The sequence below is a fragment of the Ammospiza caudacuta genome, chromosome 10, assembly GCF_027887145.1.
Source record: "Ammospiza caudacuta isolate bAmmCau1 chromosome 10, bAmmCau1.pri, whole genome shotgun sequence".
NCBI classification, from domain to species: Eukaryota; Metazoa; Chordata; class Aves; order Passeriformes; family Passerellidae; genus Ammospiza; species Ammospiza caudacuta.
In genome coordinates, this window is record NC_080602.1 from 14860652 (window position 1) to 14866651 (window position 6000).

The following is a 6000-nucleotide window of genomic DNA, read 5'->3' on the forward strand; positions in this document are numbered from 1 at the left end:
GCAACTTGCATGACCTTGATTATGAAGCCTGTGTAACTTATTCCTGACCAAAATTAATAATGAACTATGAGTACAGCTGCTTGCAAAGACCAAGGGCTCACCAATATAAAGACACACAGGGCAGGGTTAATCTCTATGGAGATGCAAGTATTTAAGTACAGAATCTACATGTAAAATAGACTGTAGGAGTCATATTTACACAGCCAACATAAGGCCACAGCTTCATGTGTATTCAAGCCAGTTATGCCTTCCATTTTTCTACTGCTAAACTTTGTCTTAATTACATTGTATTCCTTAAACACTTGGCTTCACACCCATCTAGTTTCTTTCAACTAACTCAGCCATGCGTTTTCAAATTTAAATATGCAGCCAGAACTGCAGGCCCTGAGCCCAGGCCCCACCAGACAAGATGATTTCATCACACTGTCTGAGAGACATGAGCTGAGTATAGAAGAGAGAGGTTCAAAAACTCCACAGAGGAAAGGAGATCATGGTGAGCTGCACTGAATCACTCAGAAGGGCTCACAAAGCCTGTGCAGCCAAAGTGACCTGCTGTGGGCCCTGCAAGCACAGGTTTAACCAGCCACCCTGAGCTGCCACACTCCTCACCTTCACACTGGAATAGCATAATTACCAGGGAAATGAGAGGGGCAGGGCTGCTTCTTGATGAAGCTTGAAGTGTTTGTGGAATTCTAATGCAACACTACATGCCAATTGTTCTTGTAAATAAAGGCTGCTACTGCTGAACATTTGCTCCCTGCATACAACAACTAATGGCGTGCAAATAAACGTATGAAGGCATAACCCAGCCACTTTCAGCAAGGCCAACAAAATATACTGAGCTTGACTTACTCACTGAAAACACTCCCACATACCTATATAAAAGCTTACATTTCACCCTACTTCTGTATTATGCTTATGTTGAAGCAGAATGTAAATAACTACCCCCTTTTGCACATCTTTATGTACATTAAATACACCTCCAACAGTTCTTAGAGATATCTTCCAACAGAATTCACAATAGGGTTAAAACGTTCCTAAAGGCTGGTAATTACTTACCAGGCTTCTGCAAGTGTGTATGAGGGTTTATATATACACTCACAGAAACACATAAACACATGTGGGTATGATGACTATGCAAGCATGGGCAGCCTAGACAATACATCTCCTTTTCACACTGTATTTAGCTTTCATGTCCACATTTCAGCTGCTTTTAAATGGTGCATGCAATGCACATGCAACTAAAGTATCATGAACTGCTGCAAATGCCTGGAGTCAAAACATGGTCATGCTCAGACTGCTGAGAGTCACATCTGAGTGGCCCTGACTCCTTGCAATGCCTGGGGACCCTCACAGAAAGGGGCCACCATGGTAATCACTGCAGCATCTTCCAGTCTTACCAAGCTCCTTGGTGGCTTTTTGCAGTCTAAATGCTTTCTGAGACATTTCTCCAGTCACATTTATTCCTCATTGCTCTCTTTTTTTAGCAAAATCAAGAAGAATGTGAAAAGTTATTACAGAATATTAACTTCACATGTCATACTGTCAGCCTGATTAATGAAACTCTTAAATACAAAAGATGGACTAATAGAAATTAAAATATTTCATTTGGCTAAAAATTAAGAGGCATTCTTTGAAAAATGAAACTATATACCTAAAATGTCTGGCTATGAATCTTGCTATCCACTTCATTTCACCTAAAATGAAAGGTTATAAGCCTACATTTGGATAAACTCCTCCATGGAGACTGCCAGCTGTGTTGGCAGAGATGGTAAAGATCAGAAAAATACAGTGAGCTCTAATCCCAAACCACTCCATGACTACCACTCCACTAAATCTTTAGCACATGCATTCTTAACATGCCCATTTTTTGGGGTTTAAGATTAAATTTTCATACTTGGCTACACTGAAAAGTATTACCATTTTGATTTAACACCATTCAAAGTCAAGGTCAAAGCAGCTTCTGAAATGTGTCCATATTTCCAGATAAACATGCCTGGAACAAACACTCCATGGACACGTGAAACACCTTCCCTCATACATTAACCTGGTGAGTGAGGGAGTGGATTCTCCACTCTTCTGCCAATTTAGAAGAGAAATAGCAAAACTCAACCTATTTATTGTATTTTTGCACATCCTTCCAACACCTCATTCAAGAGGCATTAAAAACAGAATTACCAAACCTAAGTTCAGGATGTGTCAAGTCTGTACCATCATCCTCTGCAGTTTGTTGAGACCTAGCAACAAAATCAGAGAAATTCCAACACCTTCATCTCATCCTGGCCATTCCAACCATTTGTTAATCTCAATACTGTAAGGATGTAATTCCTTACAAAGCCTGCCTCTGAATGGTATCACTGAACTGATCAGGTAGAAGATAACCTCCTCCTACCTCTAAAAAAAATAAGTGGGACAGATAGAAGAAACACAAATTTCTTAAGCCTGCTTTATCTGAACACGTGGGCAACAAGTTGCTGCAACATTTCTGATGCCATTCAGAGTTGCAGAGAGGGTGCAGAAGTAAAAAAAAATGCCCCATTATTTCAGTGATCATTGCTATTTCTCAGAAATCTGTTAGTACCAGTGATCTTGTACTAATCAGCAGATTCTTTGCAGTTCCTTTCTATCAACTTAGGTAGATGCTGCTACAGGCTGAATGTTGTTTTGCAAAATCAGGTTTGTGTGCTTGGTATTAATATACAGATTTCAGGTTACCTTCACAGGTAAAAAGGTTCTAAAAATAATGACACCATCATCAGTATGACTTCAAAAGCAGAAATGGTAAAACAGCAGACTGTAGCATGGAATTGTGATTATCTACTTTTGTTTACATTTTTGCATCTACAGAATTATTTGGTGTCAAAATACTTCAGTAGCTATTTTTAAATAAAAACCTGCCCACTATGATCCAGGCTGAATAAACTCATAGCACATATGTTCTTCTATTACTCCATGACAAAAGATTTAAAAATTCACATTTGAGGTCATGTCATTCCACCTGCACATTTCAGATGACACTGCAGAACCCAGACAAACCAGTTTCACCAATACTCCCAGAATAATCAACTTCCTATTACACAATGCACACCAGAAGAAGGAACTGTCACCAATTCTTTTCTGCAACTTTGTCACCCTCTTTTTGAGGTAAAATTCCTTATACAGGACATCCTGTAGACTATTTCTGCAGAAAATTAAATTTCACATCTCCCATAAAAACCCTGCCAGGGAAACCTAAGTGCATTCTCAGACATTTTAGTAACGACAGTGAGATCTAATAATGCAATTAAAAGAAATTAAAATAAGCTGGAGGCAATTCAGGCAGTCTAAGCAGTCTAGATTAATTAGATTTAAAAGCAAAATGTAACTAAGTCAGATAATGAGAATAAAATTAAAAAACCCAAACAGTTGTGTGATACACTCATGGAGTAGACAGGCTCTTGGAAATATCAACACAAATTCAGTAATCAGGGGGGTCAGCAATACAAGGCCTTTTAGGCCTGTCACAACATTAGTTACCTTTGTAGTGTGTATTTGCATTTAGGTGGCATTTAGGAACAGTTAATGTCAGTTGCAACTCAAGGTGTATGCAAACCAAGTAGGAATACTGTTCCTATGATTAACATATTTCAGAAACACCTCTAAGTAGTCAGCACACAGGTAAAAATATTAGTCATTTTATAGATGCTTCATTTGAAGCACTGTATTTTTATTTATCTTAGATTATTTTTAAAAACTTCATTAATATTAAACAACCATCTGCTTAAAACAACCATCTTCTCTTATGTGAATGATTATCTGAATATCCTAAGAGAATTCTAACAAAAGCTAGAAGCATTGCTGTCCTATTTTACAGAGCCTTCTGTTTTAGAAATGTAGCTGTGTCTCAAAATGAATAACATAAGATAAAAAGCAGCTTAATTGCCTTCCATAACATGACAAACTTCTAAAACATAATGTTTACTACATGTTAATCACAGGCTTCAATACTGTATGAAAGTTTTCATTTCCATTTATAATTCCAAAATTGAGTCTTGCAAAAGAAAAGACTCAAGTTCAAACTAATCATAAAAAAAAACCAACCAAACAAACAAAACTTATAGCAACTTGTTACACTTTTACATTAATCATCAGTAACCACATCTGGCTTAGAACACAGTGTGAGCATAAGCAGATTTCTCCTGGGTCTAACATGAGAAAAAAACCCAAGACAATCCAATGACGATGACATTTCTAGAAAATACAATTGCTAGTCAAACAAGTTCTTACAAAGCACCTTTAAAAAGTAAACAGCAGCTTGGTTTTGCCATTTAAATTATATTTTTATATAAGTTTTCAAGGTCTGTTAAAACAAGCTCTATAAAGAGATTTATAACTACAACACATCTGACAGTTGTCAGCATAGGCATCAGACACTGAATCTATCAAGTTCCCATGGGAGTAGCAGAAGTCAGGATACACTTAGGGGATTTCTGATTCACCTACAGGATTCACTTCTAGGAGTCTGCACAAGGTAAACACAGTGTAGATGCTCAGAAAAACGGAACAAATTTCAACAAGAGGTTTCCACTATTTCTATTCTGATAATCATTCAACTTGCATTGCAAAAGATTTTTTTTAAAAATCTGCATGCTAAAAAAAGGGGAAAGATAAAATTCCCAGCAATCGTTCTGTCACCTGCTCATCTAATGCAAAGTCACCGCAGAAGTTTTATCGCAGCACTGATCTCCCTATAAAGTTGTCATCGAATTGGAAGGATATAAATTACATCAGATGCAAAGTTAATTGGAAGAAGAACAAATGGCAGAACTGCCATTCTAAACTTTTCCCATGAAAAAGAACACACACAACGCGGACACACCCTTTCGCAAAAAATACGCTAATTCGCGGAATAAAAGGGAGATAAAGAAGTCAAGAGTGCCCTCTGCCCAGGAATGCCAGGAATCCCCGGAGGAATGCGTGCGAGCAGGCGGTCTGGGCGCCCCGCGGGGGCTCCGGGCCCCGCCCGCCCACCTGGAAGCCAAGGCCGGCAGCGGCACCTCCGGCTGCGGCACCGCAGCCCGGGCCAGCCGCGGCTCGGAGGGAAGACCCTCGCTCGTGACTGCCGCAGAGCAAACGCAGAAGGGCTCCGGGAGTCTGTTCCCCCGGCAGCTCCCTCTCCGCTCAACCGCTGAGCTCGCCCGCCCCGGGGCGGCCCCGCTCCGCTCGCCAGCGCAGCCCGAGGAGCGCCCGGGGGAAGCGCTGCCCCGGCACGGCCGGCGCTCCGCCAGCTCCCCGCGCGTCACCCGCCGGCGGTGCGGGGAGCGCCGCCGAGTTCTCGCCTCACGCCCGGGCGGGCCCGACGCCCTCGGCCTTTGGAAAGGCGCGTGTTTAACGGAGCTGAGGGCGCCTCGGCGCCGGGAGCCACTGCCACAGCCGTGGGCAGCAGCGCCTGCGGCACCGCAGGGCGACGGCTCCCGTGCCCGCCACGGTCCGGTGCCACAGTCCTGTGCCCACCCTGCCCCGGCCATCGCGGCAGGGAATAGCGGGCGACGCGGTGCCCCCCTCAGCTCCCCGACCGCCCGCTGCCGTTCTCCTCACCCGTCCCGAGCCGCCTCTGTCCCACAGGGGGATCCCCACCAACTCCGCGCCGCTCTCTCCGCCGCCCCGCCAGCCGCGCTCGCCGCCGGAGTTCAGCTCGCACTGCCCGCCCCCTCCAGCGGGGGAGGGGGCGCCGCGGCCGGGCCGGGCCGGGGAGGAGCCAGGCGGGGGGCGTCCCGCAGGTGAGCCCGGGGCTTCCCGCCGCTTTCCCGCCCGCCCGCGGCCTTTGCTCTCCCTGAGGGAGCGCGCGGCGCGCACGGGGTCCCCGACGGACACCTGCAGCGGTGAGCTGAGGGGAGGCCGCCCTGCTCCTCCTCAGCCTGGGCCGCGGCGAACCGCGCCGGGACGGACCGGGTTGGCCACAACAGGCCTCTGAAGAGGAAACCCAGCCCCGGGCCCGGGTACTGTCGGCTGGAGGCCGCC

At 44.7% G+C, this 6000-nt stretch overlaps 1 protein-coding gene across 2 annotated transcripts in view; it reads right to left on the reverse strand.

The window, feature by feature from the left end:
• Window positions 1-5794, reverse strand: part of CGNL1 (cingulin like 1) — a 54721-nt gene extending 48927 nt beyond the window's left edge. For both annotated transcript variants that reach the window (XM_058811033.1, XM_058811032.1), the window contains exon 1: window positions 5578-5794. The gene's annotated coding sequence lies outside the window, so the exon portion shown is untranslated. The remainder of the gene's footprint in view (window positions 1-5577) is intronic.
• Between the last annotated feature and the right edge of the window lie 206 nt (window positions 5795-6000).